This window comes from Notamacropus eugenii, chromosome 1 (assembly GCF_028372415.1).
Source record: "Notamacropus eugenii isolate mMacEug1 chromosome 1, mMacEug1.pri_v2, whole genome shotgun sequence".
Lineage (NCBI taxonomy): Eukaryota > Metazoa > Chordata > Mammalia > Diprotodontia > Macropodidae > Notamacropus > Notamacropus eugenii.
The window spans coordinates 247,532,802-247,555,386 of NC_092872.1; the positions used below are offsets into that span (position 1 = coordinate 247,532,802).

The 22,585-nt window shown below is 34.8% G+C and overlaps 1 pseudogene; it reads left to right on the forward strand.

The window, feature by feature from the left end:
* Positions 1–19,986: 19,986 nt before the first annotated feature.
* LOC140524938 (olfactory receptor 13A1-like) lies at positions 19,987–20,915 on the forward strand (annotated as a pseudogene).
* Positions 20,916–22,585: the final 1,670 nt, after the last annotated feature.

Sequence of the window (22,585 nt, forward strand, 5' to 3'; positions counted from 1 at the left end):
TGAAGAACCACAATCAAGACTGAATAAGATTCATAGCTATCACTTCAAAGAAATGGAAAACATGGAGTGAAAAATTCTACACTCCTGTGGGGCAGCTAAGTGGTACAGTGGATGAAGCACCAGTGCAGGAGTCAGGAGGACCTGAGCTCAAATTTCACCTCAGACCCTTGACACTCATTAGCTGTGTAACCTTGGGCAAGTCACTTAACTCCAGTTTTCTCATTCTGGGCCATCTCTAGTCATCCTGATGAACATCTGGTCCCTGGATTCAGGTGGCTCTGGAGAAGAAGTGAGACTGGTGACCTGCACAACCCTCCCTCACTCAAAACAAAGTCAAGTGCAAGTCATGTCTTCATTTCTCTGATGGCATGGTCTTTTTCTACAACGAAGGACGAACGCATAGTGACTTTCCTGTAGTGTAAGATAGATTTTCATACCAAATTGAGTGTGTATGTTATTCCCTCCTTAAGTCAAATGTGGTGAGAGTAACCTTCACTTTTTCCCTCTTACCTCCCCCCTTTTCCCTTCCATTGAAGAAGCTTTGGTGTGCCTCGTTTATGAGAGATAATTTCTCCCATTCCATTTTTCTCTTTCTCCTCCCAATATACTACTCTCTCACCCTTTAATTTTATTTTTTTAGATATCCTTCCTTCCTATTCAACTCACCCTGTGCCCTCTGTCTGTGTGTGTGTATGTGTGTATAAAATCCTTCCAAATACTCAAATACTGAGAAAAATCTCAAGACTAACATGTACAAATGGAAAGAGTGCAACTTTAGGAAATCTCTTATGAATTCTCTTTCCTGTTTACTTTTTAATGCTTCTCTTGATTCTTGTGTTTGAAAGTAAAATTTTCTATTCAGCTCTGGTCTTTTCATCAAGAATGCTTGAAAGTTCTCTGTTTCATTGAATGATCATTTTCTCTCTGAAATATCATACTCAGTTTTGCTGGGTAGATGATTCTTGATTTTAATCCTAGTCCCTTTGACTTCTGGAATATCACATTCTAAGCCCTTTGATCCCTTAATGTAGAAGCTGCTAGATCTTTTGTTATCCTGATTGTATTTCCACGATACTCCAATTGTTTCTTTCTAGCACGTTGACCTGGGAGCTCTGGTATTTGGCTGCAATATTTCTAGGAGTTTTTCTTTTAAGACCTTTTTCAGGAGGTATCCAGTGGTTTCTTTCAATATTTATTCTGACCTGTGGTTCTAGAATATCAGGGCTATTTTCCTTAATAATTTCATAAAAGATGATGTCTAGCCTCTTTTTTGATAGTGGCTTGCAGGTAGTCCCATAAGTTTTAAATTAACTCTCCTGGGTCTATTTTCCAGATCAGTTATTTTTCCAATGAGATATTTCACATTTTCTTCTATTTTTTCATTCTTTTGGGGTTTTTTTGTAACTTCTTAGTTTCTCATAAAGTCATTAGCTTCCATCTGCTCCAATCTAATTTTTAAAGAATTGTTTTCTTCAGGTAGCTTTTGAACCTCCTTTTCCATTTGGCTAATTCTGCTTTTTAATGCATTATTCCCCTCATTGGCTTTTTGGGTCTCTTTTGCCAATTGAGTTAGCCTATTTTTAAAGGTCTTATTTTCTTCAGCATTTTTTGGGTATCCTTTAGCAAGCTGTTGACTCACTTTTCATGATTTTCTTGCATCACTCTCATTTCTCTTCCCAATTTTTCCTCCACCTCTCTTACTTGATTTTCAAAATCCTTTTTGAGCTCTTCCATGGCATGAGACTATTGCATATCTATTTTGGAGGTTTTGGATGCAGAAGCCTTGACACTTACATCTTCCTCTGATGTTGTGCATTGTTCTCCCTCATGTGAAAGAATGGAGTAAAATCCCTATTCATCAAGAAAATAGCCTTCTATAGTCTTATTTTTTTCCATTTTTTTGGGTATTTTCCCAGCCAGTTACTTGACTTTTGAGTCCTTTGTCAAGAAGAGGATATACTTTGTGGGACTGTAAGTTCTCAGTTCCTCCAAGGTGGCATGATCAAGGGAGAAGGGGCTTACTCTTCCCCTGGCCTGCACACTGTCTGGGAGCAATCAAAACTTTTCTACCCAGAATCTGTGAGTAGAATTGCCTCTCCACACCTGCTTCCAGCTCCACTCAGCCAGCACTCCTCTTTACCCCAGGGCCACCACTCAGGGCTGAGATCAAAATCAGCAGCTCAATTCCCCCAGTGACTTTAGTCAGTGGGCTCCAAAAATGGACACTTTTGCTGCAGTGGCTGCTGCCGGGTCCAGACCATATTCCCTTCTACTGGGCAAAAGAGCTTTCTCACTGACCTTTGAAGATGTTTTTAGAGTTTGTGGGTTGAACGATCTCAGAACTGCTGCTGCCACTGGCTCTGTGAAATCTGTTCTGGGTCCTTTCCCTGCTGCCCCCTGCTGGGCTGTGCTCCACGCCCAATGTTATATAACTTTCCTTTCAGCCTTCTGGGCTGTCTTGGGCTGGAAATCTCTTTCGCTCTGTCGTTTTGTGGCTTCTGCTGCTCTAGAATTTGTTTAGAGTCATTTTTACAGGTATTTTATGACCTATATGAGGGAGCTTCTACAGGTCCATCTTTCTATTCTGCCATCTTGGCTCCACCCCTAAAATGCTCATTATAGAAATATATTGGGGAAATATTAATAGGTCAAGTGTAGACCAAAAGTTCACATAATAAAAATGCTATACTACTTAAATTCATTTATTTAATCTGTGCCATTCCAATTGAATCACCAAAGGATTATTTTGTTAAGACAGAAAAATAATAATAATGATTAAAAATTATAAGAAACTTCACAAAGAAGGATGCAATAGTGTACTATTTTAAAGTATTTTCACATTTTAAAAGACACAGTTTGGGATAGTGGAAATTTTTCTGAATATGAAGACACAAACCCTGTAAAATATTCCAAGCTTAGCTAAGCAATTACTGTGTAGCTTAATGAATGCTGCTGAACATCTCTCTGCCTTCTTTTTCAGCTGATTAAAGGAAACCGAATACTTTCATTACAAGGTTGCTTGCCCTCAAAAAAGGGAATGTATGTCAGAATGCTTTCTCTCAGTTGATATTTCTGATAATTCCATAAGATAGACAGAATAGAAATTTTTCTCCCTTCATAGGGAGAGAAGTGATTTGCCCCGGGTCACATAGCAAATAGGTGACTGACATGTGGCTTGATATTGTTTGTAGGCACACAATGTGTAGAGCAAATTTTATATCTCTGAATGCTTACAAGAATAAAATAGACAAAGGGGAGATCAATGAATTGGGCATGCAAATGAAAATGCTAGAAAAATTAAAAATCCTCAGTTATATACCAAATTAGAAATATTGAAAACCAGTGGAGAGATTGATAAAATTGAAATTAAGAAAACGATTGAACTAATGAACTAAGAGGTAGTTCTATGAAAAAAACAATAAAATAGATAAACTTTTGGCTAATTTGATTTAAAAAAAGAAAGAAGAAACCCAAGTTACTAGTATCAAAAAATGCAGAGGGTTTTTTCACCACCAATGAAGAAGAAATTAAAACAATAATTGGAAATTATATTGGCAAAGTATATGACAATACATTTGACAATCTTACTGAAGTGGATTATATTTACAAAAAAAAATGAAATGCTCAGATTACTAGAAAAGGAAGTACAAAACTTAAATACACCCATCTCAGAAAAATAAATTGAACTATCAGTGAATTTACTAGGAGAATATCTCCAGGTCAAAAGAAGGATTTACAAATAAATTCTATCAGATATTTAAAGAATAATTAATTCTAATACCAAATAATTTGAGAAAACTGGCAAAGAAAGGTTCCCACCAAATTGTTTTCATAATACAAATATATTACTGATACCTAAATCAGGGAGAGTAAAAGCAGAGAATGAAAAACATAGACAAATTTCTCTAATGAATATAGATGCAAAAATGTTTAAATAAAATATTAGCAAAAATATATATATGCAACTTATAATGAGAATAATACACTTTGCTGAGGTAGGATTTATGCCAGGAATGCAAGGCTGTTTCAATACTATGAAAACTATCAGCATAACTGAACCTATCAACAAGAAAACTAAAAGAAACCATATGATTCTCTCAATAGATGCAGAAAAAACTTTTGACAAAATGCAACACCCATTTCTATTAAAATTTCTACAGAGCATAAGAATAAATGAGGCCTTCCTTAAAATGATATGTAGCATCTACTTAAACCATCAGCAAGCATTATATGCAATAGAGATAAGTTAGATGAATTTCTAGTAAGTTGGAGGGTGAAATCCAGGAATGATATAAACACAATTACAGAATACTTTTCACACAAAGAAATTCAGATATATGGAAAAATATCAACTACTCATGGATAGGTACAGTTAATATACTAAAAATGACAATTCTACCTTAATTACTTTAATTACTCAGTGCCATACCAAACAATCTACCAAAAATATTTCATCGATATAGAAGAAATAATATCAAAATTCATTTGGAAGAACAAAAGGTCTAGAATATCAAGAGATTTAATGAGAAGAAATGTTTTGGAAGGTGACCTAGACATACCAGATTTTAAATTGTATTATAAAGCAACAATCATAAAAACTACTTGGTACTGGCTAAGAAATAGAGGGGTAGATCAGTTGAATACATGAGGTTCACATGACACAATAACCAATGACTATAATAATCTACTGATAAACCCAAAGGCCCCTGCTTCTGGGAAAAGAACTTAATATTTGACAAAAAGTGCTGGGAAAACTGGAAAATAGAGTGGCAGAAACTGGATATAGACCAATATCTGACACCATATACCAAAATGAAGTTCAATGAGTACACAATTTAGATATAAAGGATGATACTATAAGTAAATAGGTGGAGCAAAGTATAGTTTATCTGTTACATATATGGAGAATGGAAGAATTTATGACAAAATAGAAGATAAAGAACAGTATGAAATGCAAAGAGAATAATTTTGATTACATTAAATTTTGCACAAACAAAGCCAATGTAACCGAGCTTAGGAGGGAAGTAGAAAACTGGAAAAGAATTTGTACAACTAGTGTCTCTGATAAAAAAACTTCATTTTAAAAATATAGAGAGAATTGCATCAAATTTATAAGAATATAAATCATTCTCCATTTGATAAATGGTCAAAACATATGAACAGGAAATTTTCAGAGGAAGAAATTAGAGGTTTTTACAGTCATATGATAAAATGGTCCAAATCACTATTGATTAGAGAAAGCCAAATCAAAATACATGACACCTATCAGATTTGCTAACATTACAAAACATGAAATGATAAATATTGGAGAAGTTGTGGCAAAATTGAAACACTAATTCATTGTTGGTGGAGTTATGAAGTGATCCAACCATTCTGGAGAGAGATGTGAATGTATGCCCAAAGGGTGATAAAAACATGTATGCCCTTTGATCACTTCTAGGCCTGTATTCCAAAGAGATCATAAAAATGGGAAAATGGCCCACACGTACAAATATATTTACAGCAGCTCTTTTTGTGGCAACCAAGAACTGGAAATTGAGGGGATTCTCATCAATTGGGGAATGACTGAACATGCTGTGGTATATGAATGTAATATAATACTATTGTGCTATAAGAAATGATGAGTAGGTAGACTTCAGAAAAACCTGGAAAAACTTGTATCAATGAATGTTTAGTGAAGTGAGCAGAACCAGGAGAACATTGTACACAGTAAGAGCCACAGTATTAAATGACTGACTGATAAACTTAACCCCCCTCAGCAATGCAAGGACCTAAAACAATTCTAAAGGAGTCATGATAGAAGATGCCATGGACATCCAGTGATAGAACAAAGAGTCTGAATGCACAGTAAAGCAGACTATGCTATTTTTCTGCTTCATTTTGCTTTGTTTTGTTTTTCCTTCTCATGATTCCTTCCATTCATTCTGCTTCTTCTACACAACAGGACTAATGTGAGACTATATTTAAGAGGAATGTTTATGTAGAGACTATATTAGATTCCATGCTACCTTGGGAAGGTGGAGGGGAGTAAAGGGGAGAAAATTTAAAACTTATGAAAGTGAATGTTGGAAATTAAAAAGTAACCAAATTAACTAAAAAAAACCCATATTTCCCAAGAACCTAAGCAACTTGGCTCTGTCTTAAAACTCACTCTAATTGCCTGCTATCATAACACAAGAGCAAAGAAGAATCATGCAAAAAAGAAATTAAAATTGAAAAAAAATAGTTTTTATCAAAAAATGATTTATTGATGGGTCACAAAATGCCCTGGGATTTGTAGTTTTTCACAAAGCAAACTAAGTGGAGATGAGCCCTCAATTGTGGGTGGGAGTAGAGATATTTTTTTTTTCATTCACAGTGACAGTGTGAGTTTTGGGACTCTCAAAAAGGTGGACATTCCTTTATAAATCTCCCTATTGTTTCTTGAGCTGAGTTACACTAGGATAAACTGAACTTCATAGCCAAAAAAAAAAAAGACTTGGATATCATTTTTCAGGCAATAATTAAGGAAAATATCTAGAAATATAAGAAAAAGATGGAAAATTGAAAATAGAAAGAATACACTGATGGCCTCCTAAAAATAACCCCAAAATAAAACCCTTACATATGTTATTGGCAGTATCCAGAGTTTCCAGAAAAAAAGGAAAAAATTACAAGTAGCTAGAAAAAAAGAATTTCAATATTGAAGAACCACAATCAATATCGAATAAAATTTAGTAGTTATAACTTGAAAGAAATGGAGAACATGGAGTGAAATATTCTATGAGGCAAAATACAGAGGTCTACAACCAAGAATATTTTACCCAGTAAAACCTGGTATCATATGTATCAATCAAAATGGACTTTGAGTGAAATAGATTTTGAAATATTCTTTAAAAAATAGAATTGTAAAGGAACTTTGAAATATAGAAATAGAACTGTTTATATGGTAATGTAGATGGAAGATAATGTAAAAAGATATCTTTTGGAACCCTATTATCACAGGGGTTATAAAGGAAGTCAAATGAGACAAAGACTGATATATAATTTTGGTTTAAAGATGTAAGAAAAAAAGAGAAAAAGAGGCAGCTGGAGAATATAAATTATAGGGGAGATAGTACAAAAGTTAGAACTTTTTAAGACATAATCAGATTTTTTAAGCAGACATGTCTACAAACAAGATACAGTGAGTTAATTGAATGTGCCTTGAATTAGACTTTAATCTAAACTGGTCAAAAGGGCAGAACACACACAGAGTTTGGTCTACAAACATATTCAAAGGCTGAAGGATGCAAAAAAGAAAAAGGAAGAGGACACAAAAAAGAAAAAGAAATAAAAGTTAGATGGTGTATTAAGGAAGCTATTTGTTTTTAAACATAACAAAACTTAAGCTTGTAGAGGGAATAGTAAGAAAAAGGTTAAAAATGGGGAAAGGGTAATAACTTTAAAGAAACAGGAAGAAAAGAGTATAGAGAAGGAAAAGCATAATAGAATAAAATGGAGTGGAGTAAAGATTTAATTATCATAGCAATGAGTGTACTTGGCATGACTTTACCTATGAAATAAAAAAGGGTTGAAGAATTAATTAGAAAGTAAATTTTTAAAAAATTCCTTTTCCAGTAAATATACTTGAAACCAAAAGACTTTTATAGTTGAAATAAAGAATTAGAGTAAAGTCTGTTATGCCTCAGATGAACACATAAAAGCAGGGGTGTCCATTATAACTTCAGGAATGACATCACAAAAAATATACTTTATTAAAAGTTAGACAAGCAAACTGCATTTTGTTGAAAGGTAAAATGAATTTATTTTAAAACAATGTATATTCATCCAATAACATATGTTCTAAATTCTTAAAGAAAATCTAAATGCATTACAGAGGAGAAAAAACAATAAAATGGTAATAATGAAGGAAACTCAATTGATTCCTATCAACCCCAGATAAGCCTAACAAAGAAATAAATAAGAAGTTCAAAAAGCAATTTGTTAGTTTTTTTTTTAAAGGGAAAGACCAGCCAGTGAAACAGATTATGTACATAGCACAGGGAAGTAAATGTATCTAATTCCTTATAAATTCTTGACTCTTCATGACCCTGTGGACATAAATGTCCATGAGGCTATTTGCCATTAACTTGTCTAGCAGATTGAGGCACACAGAGTTTATGTGACTTGTAGTGTCTGACGCTGGATTTGAACTCACATTCTTCCTGACTCCAGGCTCAATGTTCTATCAGCTGAAACACCTAGATGCCTCCTATAAATCAATAAATACAAAGACCCTAGCTGCTGAGATACTCATTATTTAAAAACAACAGCAACAACACTGATGTAAAAATTGGACAGCACTATGTAAGAAATTAGATATAGACTACTAACACCTCACTCTGCAGACAAAGATAAGCTCCAAATGAGTAGCTGACCTAAATGTTCGAGATCATAATATAAACAAATTAGAAAAACATGGAGAAAATTATCTACCTGATTTATAGACAGATGAAATTTTAGGACCAAACAAGAAAGAAAGCATTACAGAAGATAATATGAATATTTTTAATTATATAAAATTTTAGAAGTATATATAAAAGTAAATCTCATAAAACTAAGATTGAGACACAATTAACAAGAAAAATCTTTGTAGTAAGTTCATCTCTATAAATTAATTTGTTTGTAAAATTTTAGAGTCCAAATAACTGTGGAACTGATTCAAATTTATACGTAAAAGACATTCCTTAATAGATAAATGGCCTAAGATATTAACAGGTGTCACAAAAGAAGCCCAGGATAGCTTTGGTAATATGAAAATCACTCTAATTCAGTATTAATTAGGAACAGAGCACATCAGAGAATTTTGAGATTCCACCTCACCCATCATAGTGGTAAAGATAATAAAAAAGATAATGACGACCCATGGAGGAGGTTGTGGGAAAACTGGTGCAACAAAAGACTGACAGTGTTCCTTTGAGAGGGTGAAACTCTTCTGGAAAGCATTTTGGAATTATCAAAAGTTATTGAACAGCAAATGTCTTTTGAATATTTCATATTATATATGTATACAAATATATAATACATGCAAATATACGTTGATGAATTTCTTTTACTTAACATTTGTATTTGGTAAAAGAAATGTGTTCTTTTTTTCAGTGAGGTTAAGGAGAGGGAGATAAAATGGATCTTCTATTAATTTTTTTAAGAGAGGCGGCAGTCCTATAGATTTTAAATGTTGCATGAATTTTCATACAAAGTCATAGCATTGTTCATTTTATTTAATTGCATGATATGCTTGGTGAAATGCTAATAATATATAAATATATGTAAATAATAAAATACATATATAAATAAAATTGTCTATAAACATTTGAAATCTAAAAATAGTATATTAATTTTTTTTAAGTCGTCTTGTACACCGTAGTCCTTCACAAATTGATAAAGGCTCTTCAATATTTTTTTTTTCTACTGCAACCTCTTTGGGAGAAATGAACTCTATATCTTTACTAGTTTGAATTTCAAAGGTGGATGGAAACTTATAGATCATGTATCATACTGTGCCTGCATGTAAATTTCCTGTAAATCAAGTTAGGTGTCTGGTTAAAAACCTTCACGGAGATCTATGGTGGAAGCCTGTATATATCTGGACATTCAAATTTTGAAGATTTTCCTTACAGCTGACTTAAATATGCTTCTAAACAGCTGCCCTCTCATCACTTTTTCCTCTAGATACCAAGTAGAAAAAAAAATATCATCCCTCTTGTATATGACAACCCTTCAAAATATAAATACTGCTGTGAGTGAATGCATCTGCAGCAATCATTACAGATGTGAAAAGATGATAGCTGAATGCAATGACAAAATGAGACTTTTTCAAACATTGCTCAGTAATTAATTTTCATTTGAGTCTTTAGCAGCATAGTGTCCAACATGCTTAGAGTAGAATCCAGGAATATTAGAATTAGAAGAAACCTTAGAGTCTGACGAGTACAACCACATCAATATAGATGAAGACATGGAAACTCAGAGACACTTCCATAGCCAGGTGCTCTGGTTCATGTGGTTCATGTGGTAGAGGAGGAATTACTCCTTGCTCTTAAGCCTGAGAGAGTGAACCATTATTTTAGTGATGACCTTTCCTATCATTTTCCAGAGAAGGTGGGGCTTAAAAGTAATATAGAAGTCAAGATTTCAATGATGTGTCTGGATAGCTTCATTACCCACCTCACCCATGGAATGCCAGGGAAGCAAGTTGTACAGTGCTATGAAGTATATTTCACAAAGGAGTTGTTGGCTAAGGTATTTCTTATAACCTCATTTTTTTTCCCATAAGAAACCTGGGAGAGTGGGTGGAGATAGCATCAAGCAGATGAGCACTTATTGGCTATATTATAGAGGGAATTCTTACTCAGATATAGGTGGGAACTAGATGATCTCTGATGTCCCATCCAATTCCAAGGTTCTGTGATTCCGTGTTTGCAGCTGACTTCACTTCCTCTCTGTTGGTGATAGGGCAATTATAACCAGATAGTTAAATAAAAGGAAAAGTGGGACCATTAAAAACATTATCTCTTGGGGAGAGTTCTAACATCATGTCAATGAGGAAGGGTGCTGTTCAGGTATTGATTCTTAACGAAATTTGAGAATGGATAGCAGGTCTTTGGATGTGACTTCATGTTGATTTTGGGAACCATGGAAGAAAAACAGCTGTAACTAGGGGTACTAGTATGGCAGAAGTAATACTTCCTTCTCTCTCTCCCTTCCCACTCAATTTCTGTTAATTAAAAAAAAACAACTTAATAAAAAAATAACTTGTAGGTGCTACATATGTGAAATGGTGAATATACTTCTTTTACTCTGTTAAAAGCAAGCTCCCCTGGAAGGGACTTAATCCCTAAATGTTTTTAATTTAAAAATTAAAATGTCAATTAAACATTAATTAAGAGGATAAACACAGGCAAATAAAAACATTATTGCTTTTAACAATTTATATCAATATTTGGTTAGAACATTCTGAACTAAAAGTCATTGACACAATTAATGTCATCACCGAAGTTTCAGGATTTACATTCCACTTGGCATCCATTCTTTTGCCTGTTTTTCAACTCCATGTAACTACATCCTCCTTTCAGGAAAACTGCATCACTAATAATCTCATCATCATGTAACCACATGATGTAATTGAAACTACTTCGCTCAGCTTCCTCTCCTCTCTGATTGGAAGACTTCAAGGTAGATATGATACCCTCCCATTGCCTTCCCTTGTACAAGGCACACACTGGATGTTTAGCACTCTCCACTTTGTACCTGCTGCTCTGCCTGGTTTTGAATATCACAGAAAGTGATTTTCTTCCTCTCAGTGTCCCCCCAACACTTTTGCTTCCTCTGTTTGTGTTGTCTCTTACCATCAGTTGTAAGTTTTTCAAGGGTAGGGACTGTCTTTTTCTTTTGTTAATTATATTCCCAATGTTTAGCACAGGGCATGGTACATAGTAGGTATTTAATAAATATTTATTGGATTGGAAAAATAAACTTAAATAAGTCATCAGCATTTGTTTGTGCTCATCCTTCATTGCAGAAGAAGACCATGCCATCAGAGAAATGATGACATGACTTGCACTTGACTTTGTTTTGAGTGAAGGAAGGCTGTGCAGGTCACCAGCCTCACTTCTCCTCCAGAGTCATTTGAATCCAGTTATTCGTCAGAGTGACTGGAGATGACCAGTCAAAGGGCAATTCCCTTCAAAATTACAGAAAGTAAAATTCTTGTGATTTTTTTGTCAAGAATCAAATTGAAGATTTCCTGCAACCCTTCCTACCTGAACTGATGAATACACAAAATATTCTTTATAGAAATAAATTGGGGAAATAGTAATTGTTCTAGTGTAGGTCAAGCCAACTTAATAAATATGCAAAACTAGCTAAATCTATTTACTTATTCTGTGCCATGCCAATTGACCAACCGAAGGATAACTTTATAAAAGCTGGAAAATATAATAACTTTTAAAGGGAATAATAGTCTTCATATAGAAGGAACAAAATGTGTAGTATTTAAAGCATCTTCACATTTTAAAGGTGACATTGGGGCAGTGGAAATCTGACAGAATATGGAGACACAAAACCTGTACTAGATTCCCAGTTTTACAATTCATTTACTGTGTATCTTAATGCATGCTACTGAACATCTTTCTACCTCCGTTGTTCCACTGATAAAATTGCTTACCTTAAATAAAAGAGAATGCATGTCAGACTGGTTTCTCTCATTTGATTATTCTCATAACTCCATGAGATAGGCAAAATAAATATTTTTCTCCCTTCATAGATTATAAAAAATGAGTTTGAGAACAGTTGAGTTGCCCTGCATCACAAAGGAAACAGGTGGCTGACATTTTTGTTTTTATGTTGTGTCTTCTGGGCCACAAAACATCTAGATAAAGAAAATAAGTTTCATTTCCAACAAAGACCCCTTAACACACACATGCTCACACACATAATTGTACTTCACACAGTCAAGCATATATGATCCTTCTCTGCTTCTTCACAAAATCTATATCACCCGAAGTACATCTTTTCCCAGATGTACAAAAGCGTGATGGTCAAAAATACTCTATATTGTCTTGGCGTCTAGACTATGCTACATCTGTGCCTTTATTTATTCAGTAACTACTATTCTGATTTCCTATTGTGAACCCAATGCCACTACTCATCTTCTGTGAAATTCCCTGCCCCCACTGCTTTCTTATTTTTGTTGTTTATTTCCTTCTTCATAAGTGGTGCTACAACTCTCTTGGCAGATACCTTCTTTGGGACTGTACATATTCTGCTTATTTTTGTGCCCTATGTGTTCATTGTCTATAGTATGATTAAAATACAGACAGCACTGGCAAGAAGAGAGCATTCTCTTCTTTGCATCTTATTGTGTCATCCATATACTGCTGATACATTTTAATTTTACTATGCATATATCAGACTTAAGCAGCTAGGTGGAACAGTGGATAGAGCACTGGACTTGGAGTCAGTAATACTCATCTTCACTATTTCATATCCGGCCTCAGACACTTAAGAGCTGTGTGACTCTGAATAAATTACTTAACCCTGTTTGGCTCAGTCCCTCATCTATAAAACAAACTAGAGAAGGAAATGTCAAACCATTCCATTGTCTTTGCTAAGATCAAAGGGGTCACAAGAGTTGGACATCACTGAAAGATAACTAAACAAAATATAGGCATTACATAAGGCTTGCACCTAATCAAAACTTGTTTTCACCATCATCATTGTCATCACTTATTATTTTTCTTGATGGAATACAGACAGAAATGTTCAAGGCGTTATGCTGCTTTTATTCTTTCATATTTAATATATTATGTACCTTGCAGCAGGCAGATGAAATGAATGCCCTTTGTAATTGAATAAGACCAGTAGAATGTGCACTTCTCCTGTGAGGATTCAATTAAATTAATTTTATAACATCTCCAAGAGTCTTTCGGATGATATATATGACATTTGCATAACCCTTTTTTCATGGGGTTTTAATTTCTTCTCAGTCTCATCCCTATGTTATGAAAGTTTTTTTTTCAAATACTTTGAAGATTATCAGTACTTGATATGACAGCATTTATTTAGAATCTTGTTCTTGAGCACTTACACGTTGAAATTCTATTTAGGCAGTTGTACACAATATTTCTGTCTTTACTGCTGCTCCACTTTCATGACAAATTTCTTGAATTTTCTAGAATGACTTGAATTTTGCATTTGTAGCAGAGAAATTTTTCATAGTTTAAAAAGGCTCACTTGCAAGCTTTTGATAGCCTATTTATCAGGATTTTTTAGGGAAACCAGAGATTCTGGTTTTTATTGTTGTTATTATATTCTACTATGTTTTGTTTTATTTTCTCGGGTACAAAGAACTCATTAGAAGTTTTAGTTCTGTTTGTACATGTTAGAGGCTTGTCTATTTGAGACTACAACATCCTATTATTAGTCAGCTCATATTAATTAACTAGTAGAGAAGTATACCCCCAAACATCAATCACATCAGTTGCTTAGTGCCATATAAACCGAAGAATAACTTAGCACTTGCATTTTCTTTTGACTGGAATTAATGTCATAGCTTCAACTTAGTCCAAGTTAAGTCATAGTTTAATCGTACGTCTAGAGGCTAAGATGACAGCATTTCCCAAGGCTCTCTCTAGTTGCCCTTTGGAAAAGGACTGGGTGTAATTGGTTCCCTGTCGAATTCCTACTTACAGACCAATAAATACACAAATTATTGAGCAAGGAAGGTTTTCTAGAAAAAAAAGAATCTTCCAGTTATTACCCTCTAGCAGAAAAGGGTAAGTTTCCTAACAAATAAGAAATAGTGCATCTTTTCTCATAAAATGAAATCAAAACTGACTTCATGAGTAGGGGAGGAAAAAAATGCCTGTTTAAAATTTAAATATGTTTACATTTTTACCATAAATCTCTTTATATCTATGTAAGTTGTCAAAAGGATAAGTAAGAGATCAAGAGGCAGATATATCTATCTATATATATCTATATGTATAGATATATATAGATAGATATAGATATATATATATAGAGAGAGAGAGAGAGAGAAAGAGAGAGAGAGAGAGATGGAGAAAAAAGGAGGGAAACAAGGAAGGACAGGAGAGACAGAGGCAGTGACAGATAATTTTCAATAAAATAGGAAATATAGTTGTTGATAAGAATGAAAAGTATTATTTCTGTTTTTCCTTTTAAAATTCCACCTTAAAGTTTGGGATTGAATAAAAGAATTAGGCTTATGGAATTCTTTATTACCAGGCATTCCTTTTTACCATAATTTGCTATTGTCACCACCACCATCACCATCACTAATACTACTGCTGCTGCTGCTGCTGCTACTTCTACCAGTACTACTACTGCAATCACTATTACTACTACTACTACTACTACTACTACTACTGCTGCTGCCACTGCTGCCAATACAAGTAATTGTACTATTGTCCAGACCAATAATTTCACGGCAGTGAGGAACCTAGTGTATGAGAATTCACTTCACTAATGTAATTTGTCACCTACTGTAATTTGCTGTCTTAGTTGCCTGGGGTACTAAGCATTAAGTCCCTGACCTATTCAAGTAAGTGTTAGAGGCAGGATTTAAATCCAGTTCTTCCTGAGAAAAAGATATGCCTTCTGTCTACCATTCTGCACTACCTCGTCCATCACATATCAGTTCATGGCAATACTGTATAGTAAACTCCCAACATTTTGAAATCATCAAAAATGAATTTTTTTAAATGTGGTTTTGGTATAAAGTGTAAGTTCTAGGTCCTCCAACTTTAAAACTTGGTAATTTCCTTTATTCAGGTACACATTATAATTCAATAGAATATGATAGGATAGGATTGGATATACTATAACAACATAATACAAAAATATGATAGATGTATATAGACTTTATATTATATAAGTGGGTAATGTATTTATATTTATTACGCACAAAGACATAACATATTAATATCTGTATATTCTATTTGTACAGTATTAGTAATATTCTCAAAAATTTTATCTAGTTTATGTAAGGTAATGGTGATTACTGACTTGCAGTTAAGGGATTCCCCTCTTTGGGATCACACAATCATGTCAGCTTTTAAACCACTTATTTCAAAAAGACAGCCTGACTTAGTAAAAAGAGAATGAATTTGAAAATGAAGGATCTAATTAGAATTATATTTGATTAGATCTGATTAGCTTTAATCAGATTAGAAACTGATCTGATTAGAAATTTGAATCAGAAGGATCTAGCTTTGCCCCTTATTATTTCCATTGTCAGACAAGTGAGTTGAACTCTATCAGCCTGATTTCTCATTTCCAAAGTGCAAATAATTACACCTGTCTCACCTTTTGTAGGACTGTGTGAGATTGAAAAGGAATGATGTGTAAATCTATGCTTTATATAGGCATATATATTTCTGCAAAATTTAATTCTTTTTTATTAGCTGAAAAATAACCCAAGAGTTCCAGGAACTTTCTGTTGCATACTTGTTAGCATGTTATGATAGAGAACTGGCTAACTTTTCCTTCCTCAATCATTGTTCAAGAAGTTTCTAATCCAATTTGCTTCAATCTAGCAACTAGCAGAAGTATACAGTGGGCCCTTCTACAATTCTTGCTTTTAACTAACACCTTGGGTCTTCTTTGGTGGGAAAAATGGCAAGAGGTGGACTCAGACATGGGGATCGCAAAGGAAGGGTGAGGAGTGAGAGACAAGAAGTGAGAAAAATGCCAATTACTGCTGGCCTAGGTTCTCCCCCTCCCCTTTGCATTTCTTCATCACAAATGGTAAGTGACACCAAAGAAACCTACTCCTTTCTTTTTAAAACTCATTGTCTTAGAAACTCACCAGGATTGTCAATTTCAAATCTTTGTTCAAGTATCTAATCTTCCTTCTCAACTGAGTCCTAAGATTTTGGGACTTTGGGGATTAAAAAGACAGAGGGTGATGTGTGTGTTAAGGTAGAAGAGGAAAGGAACTAGAACTCACTAGTCAGTGAGCAAGAACTTGACATTGATACACTTTTAGAAACATATTCAGGACAGGAAAGTTGTCATTTTCAAAAGGAAATATAGTCTGTATTAACCCTTTCATTTATAAAAGCACCATGAACATATTTGTGATTGTGTTGTCTTGATGGTATAGAGGAGCTACCATAGCTGATATGCTTGCCTATAACAGATAGTATAGAAGTCAAGTCAGCATGTAAAGGTTACAAGCATGTTTAAAGGAATTACAATGTGTCTGACACCATAATTCGGGCTCACAATGCAAAGACAAGTAGAAACAAAAGAAGTCCCTACTATTAAGGAGTTTATATCCTAATGGGGTAAGACAAACGCTAGGCATGTCTTATTGAGGAAAAAGCAAAACAAAACAACGAAACCATCGTGTTAATACTAAATTGCCTTCAGCACAGAGATTTAGAATGCACTGAATTAAGATTTGGGAAACTGAGTCTAAAAACCCAGAATCTATGCCCAGTTCTGTCATAAGAGAGCTGTGAGAGTTTGAGTAAATCAGGAATTCTTAATTTGGAGTCGTAATGGAGATTGTAGATTATTTCTAAATTCTGATATCTTATATCTTCATATAGGTCCAACCTTCTCATTCTACAGGGAGGGGAGTGTGGAGGATAGAGGATAAGCAATGCAAGTGACTTGCCTAAGAAAAGGCAGTAGATTATCAGTTAGCTACCCTGTTTTTCAAGTACTTTTAGCTTCAAAATGAGAATAATAATATATGTCCTATCTATATCATGGTATTGTAGTTCAGACCAAATGAAAAGGTATATTTGAAATCCTTTTTCAATAATCTTATCTCTCTCTTGGCCTCAGTTTCTTTTATAATCCTCGTTTGTAAGGGTCTAAAATTTATTTTCATAATTCTTACCTTTGAGTAACACCAGTAACTGATATTATGTAGTACTTTAACATTTGTGAATCATTTTTAATTCATTTTCTCATAGGAGTTCTATAATAGCCTCCTGCAATAAACGTCTCTGATATTTATCCCTCTTTGGCAGATGAGGACAATTAGATTCACGGAGGCAAAGTAAGAGACTCATCAATGTTCCCAGAGCTAGTTAAATATGGAAGTGAACTTTAAATCTAGATTTCTCCAGGCTCTCAAACTAGTTATCTAGCTATTATTTTATCCTTCTTCACTTATTACTTTTTAAGACTCACAAGTCAATGATTTTCAAAATATCCTCTCACGAGTCAGTCAGCAAATATTAAGCACTTTCTTTGTGCCAGGTCCTGTGTGCTAAGTTTTGGAAATGAAAAGAAAGGAAACAGTAGTCCTTGTCTTCTAGAAGCTCATATACTAATGGGGCAGGGAACATGGAAAAATTATGTATAAACATGATATACAGAGGGAGAGCTAGTGGTAATTTCAGAAGGAGATGACCTCTTTCTCTTTCTGTCTGTCTGTCTGTCTGTCTGTCTGTCTCTCTCTCTCTCTCTCTCTCTCCCTTTCTCTCTCTCTGTCTCTCTCTCTCATCATACATGTGGTTTCTTGAGCATTCATGATGAAGAACTTCCTTTACCAAGGAAGATAATCCATCTTCAAATAATCTTAGAATGAGAATTGTTTGGGACAAAGAAGATAAATGATTCGTACAGAGTCTACACATTCAGAGGAAGGACTGAAGTTAGGACTCTCTAACTGTAAGGCCAGTTCTTTGTCCACATCCTCATATCATTCCAATGATGAAAATTTGTACTACACTTCGTGTTCTCTAGGTTCTGTTATATGAGCTTTGGCCTTAATTTGTCAGAGCCCAAACCATTCTCACAAATTCCAAGTTATTTCTACATTATGATGCCTTGTGTGGACTTCACCCGACCATTTTCACCATCATTCTTTCATAAGCTTCTTGAGAAAAGGGACTGTCTTGCATATATTTGTATTCCTCAAAGTTTAACAGTGTTTGGCACATAGAAGAGTTTTAATAAACTTTCTATGTATGTATCTATGTATTTATGTATCTATGTATCTATCTATGTATCTACCTATGTATCTATGTATCTATGTATCTATGTATCTATGTATGTATGTATGTATGTATGTATCTTTCTATCTATCTATCTATCTATCTATCTATCTATCTATCTATCTATCTATCTACCTACCTGTCTGTCTGTCTATCTATCTATCTGTCTGTCTATCTATCTATCTATCTATCTATCTATCTATCTCTATCTCTCTATCTCTCTATCTCTCTATCTCTCTATCTATCTATCTATCTATCTATCTATCTATCTGCCTACCTACCTACCTACCTACCTACCTACCTACCTACCTACCTATCTATCTATCTATCTATCTATCTATCTATCTATCTATCTATCTATCTATCTATCTACCTACCTACCTACCTATCTATCTATCTAGATAGCAGTTGCTATTATTGTTAATCATTCCAAATCTCTGTCTTTTTATCAAAAGCACCTGGCCCAGTATCTGGTTCATGAGATTAGCTTAAAAAATTCCAATTGATTGATAGCGTGAAGAAACCATAAGTTCCTCTGCACCATATTCAAAATTACTCTTTTCTATTTATCCCAACCTAGATTTTTTTATTCAAAGATTTAGAAATGTAAACTCATCAGAGGTCACCTATCCCTCATTCTGCTGATAAAAAGATATCCTTTTCTATCTGTCTGTGTAGGAGGGACACTTGAAACTTGCAAAACATTGCTCTGATAGATACAAATGAGTTGGATTTCAAGAATATTTTTAGATACCTATTTACCACCTTGACATCCCATGAGATGTAACAGTTGCATTTCTGTTCCTAAGAATGTTTGTGAGACCTTTCAATTTCTTTTACATTACAAAGTGCCTGCAAGAAGGTCTGGTTTCAGATATTTAAAATGCACATTCCAAACTAGCTTTTATTTGGTGGTGTATATAATGAACCAAAATGGGAGTCAAGAGTCATGAGTTCTAATTCCCACACAGCCTAACATTCTGTTTGACCTTGTATAAGTCGCTCGTCAGTTTGATACTATCTTTGCAAAGACTCATTTAAATCAATTATACCAGGAAATTTAGTTGTACATACTTCATGACTGGGGTACTTTGGAGAACTTTGAAGAAAAGCGTTGAAGGTGCTATAAAATGTCAGATGACAAAGAGCATGAATGACCTGAAGGAAAAAGAAGAAAAAAGAAGATGATTGATGATGCTGATGATTTCTGTGGGTGGTCGGGGATGTAGAGGAGTGTTTTATTTAACCCTGTGAGGAGAATGAATTCATTGAGAAGAGATCGCACTAACCAAATAACATTTCATTATTTTGATGCAGTATAATTAGATGACTTTGTCAAAATTTGATATTGTACTATCAAAGCATTTTTACTTTGCCTAATTTTAATTCAGATCTTTCTTTTCTTCTCTTTAGTAAACAAACTAATCTATAGTGGGTTGGATTTTGTCGGCACACATGGACAAAAAAAATCTGACAGTATTCTCATATGGCATCAAATAATCATTCCTCAGTGACGAGCTCATCTTACAAAATTTCTCTGAAAATCCACAGGTTCAGATCCTTATCTTCAGCTTCTTCTTAGGACTTTTTATAATGGTGTTCACAGGTAACTCACTCATTATCACTGTGATTATTCTACATTCAGGCCTCCATACTCCCATGTACTTTTTCCTAATAAATTTGGCCTTGCTGGATATTCTCTCCTCCTTAACTGTGGTGCCTAAGTTGCTGTAGAACCTAATAACCAAGAACACCATTTCCCATGGTGGCTGCATAGCTCAGATGTATTTCCTGTCTTGGTGTTTGGTAGCTGAGCTCTTGCTTTTCACAGTCATGGCCTATGATCGGTATGCAGCCATCTGCCAGCCTCTCCACTATACCACTATCATGAGCAAGATAGTTTGTTGTCTCATGGCATCTACAGTGTGGGCTATCAGTGAGATCAATGTAACAATATAAATTATCATGACTGTCCACTTGTCATTCTGTGGCCCCAATGTCATTGATCATTTCTTTTGTGAAATTCCTGTATTATTGCCTCTCTCCTGCTCCTCAACTGCTGTCAACAATGCAATGATAGTTGCGGCAGACATATTCTTTGCTCTTTTCAATTTTCTTCTCATCCTGGTGTCCTACGGTTTCATCATTTCCAGCATCTTGAAGATCCGGACCAAAGAAGGAAAGAAGAGAGCATTTTCCACTTGTTCCTCCCACATTATTGTTGTTACCATGTATTATTGTACTATCACTTATGTATACATTATCCGTGGTTTTGGTGAGTCTCTGAAGAAAGGCAACGTAGCCTCAGTGATTTATGCCATAGTGACCCCAGCCTTGAACCCTATGATCTACTCCCTGAGAAACAAGGATGTGAAAATAGCACTCAATAAGTTATGTCCCTTTCTTAGGAAATAATCAGTCATTTGGCAAACTGATACAGTTCAGAAAAATTGGATTAAGAATATCTTTGAATCACAAAATTGTTCATGGATCACAGCCTGGAGCAAGTAGGCAATGCTCCTGAACTCAGAATGTGCTCTTAGGTAAACTAGCTACCTCTCCAGTTATACTTTATTCTTGAACACTTTTAATGAAGGAAAAGGCAGAATATGTCCAAAGAATTTCACAGAAGCATTAGAGTTGCCATACCACATCAGATTCATGGTTTAAGCAGAACAGAATTTTGTAGCCAATACATATTCTAGAGAGATATTTCATGTATACACTTTGACCCAGCAATACTGCTTCTAGGATTGTATCCTCAAGAGATCATGAAAATGAGAAAGGGTGCCACAGCACTCAAACCTGGATATGAAGGGGATGCCCATCAATTGGGGAATGCCTGAATAAATTATGGTATATGAATATAATGAAATACTATTGTGCTACAAGAAACGATGAACAGGATGACTTCAGAGAGGCCTTGAAAGACCTATATTGTCTGATGCTGAAGGAAAAGACCAGAACCAGGAGAACTTTGTGCACAGCAATGATCACAGTGTGCAAGAGTTGTTTTTTTTTTTTTCTGGTAGACTTGGAAATTTATTGCAATGCAAAGATTTAAAAAAATTCTCAATGGTCTTTTAAGGCAAAATGTCTTCCCCATCCAGAGAAAGAACTATGGAATTCAATCTCAGAATGTAATAGATCATTTTATTTTGTAAAAACAAAACAGACAAAAGAATAAGGGAAAATAAGTACACTAATGAACTGTTGGCAGAGTTTTGACTAGTCCAACTATTATAGAGAAAAATGTGGAACTATGCCAAAAGCGTTATAAAACTGTGTACACCCTTTGATTCACCAATACCATTACTACATCTGTATCCCAAACAAATTAAAGAAAAAGTCATGTATGGACAAAAATGTTTATAAAAACACTTTTTGTGGTGGCAAGGAATAGGAAATTGACTTGATACCCAACAAATGGGGAATGGCTGAGGAAGTTGTGGCATATGATTGCAATGGAATACTTCTATGTTATAAGAGACGACAGGGGAAATGGCTTCAGAAAGTCATGGAAAAACCTGCTATGAACTGATGTGGAGTGAAGGGAGGATAACCAGATCATTGTACACAGTGACAGCAATATTATAATGATGATCATCTATGAAAAATTTAGTCTCTCTGATCAGTAAAATGTTCTAAGAAATTTCCAAAGGACTTCTGTTGAAAAATATTATGCAGGCAGAGCCAAAATGGTAGAGAGGAGAAAGATGAACCTGATCTTTATAACCCCATAGCCCATAAAATATCTGCAAAAATCCCTCTAAACAAATTCTAGAGCAGCTGAAACCACAAAACAGCAGAGTGAAAGAGATGTCCAGCGCAAGACAGCCAGGAAGGCCAATAGGAAAGGTCTATCCCTCCAGGCTCAGAACAGAGCCCAGTCCAGACTTTGACAAGCCACACTACAGGGACAGAATTGGAGCAGTCTTCAAGGTGCAGAATCACAGGCAGCAGCTGCGGTTCCCAGATTTCTAAACCCACAAACACCAAAGAAAGCTTCAAAGGTCAGGAAGAAAGCTCTTTCACTTGGTTGAGAGGTGAGTGAAGTTCCCCTGCAGCCCCTACTCCAGGATAGC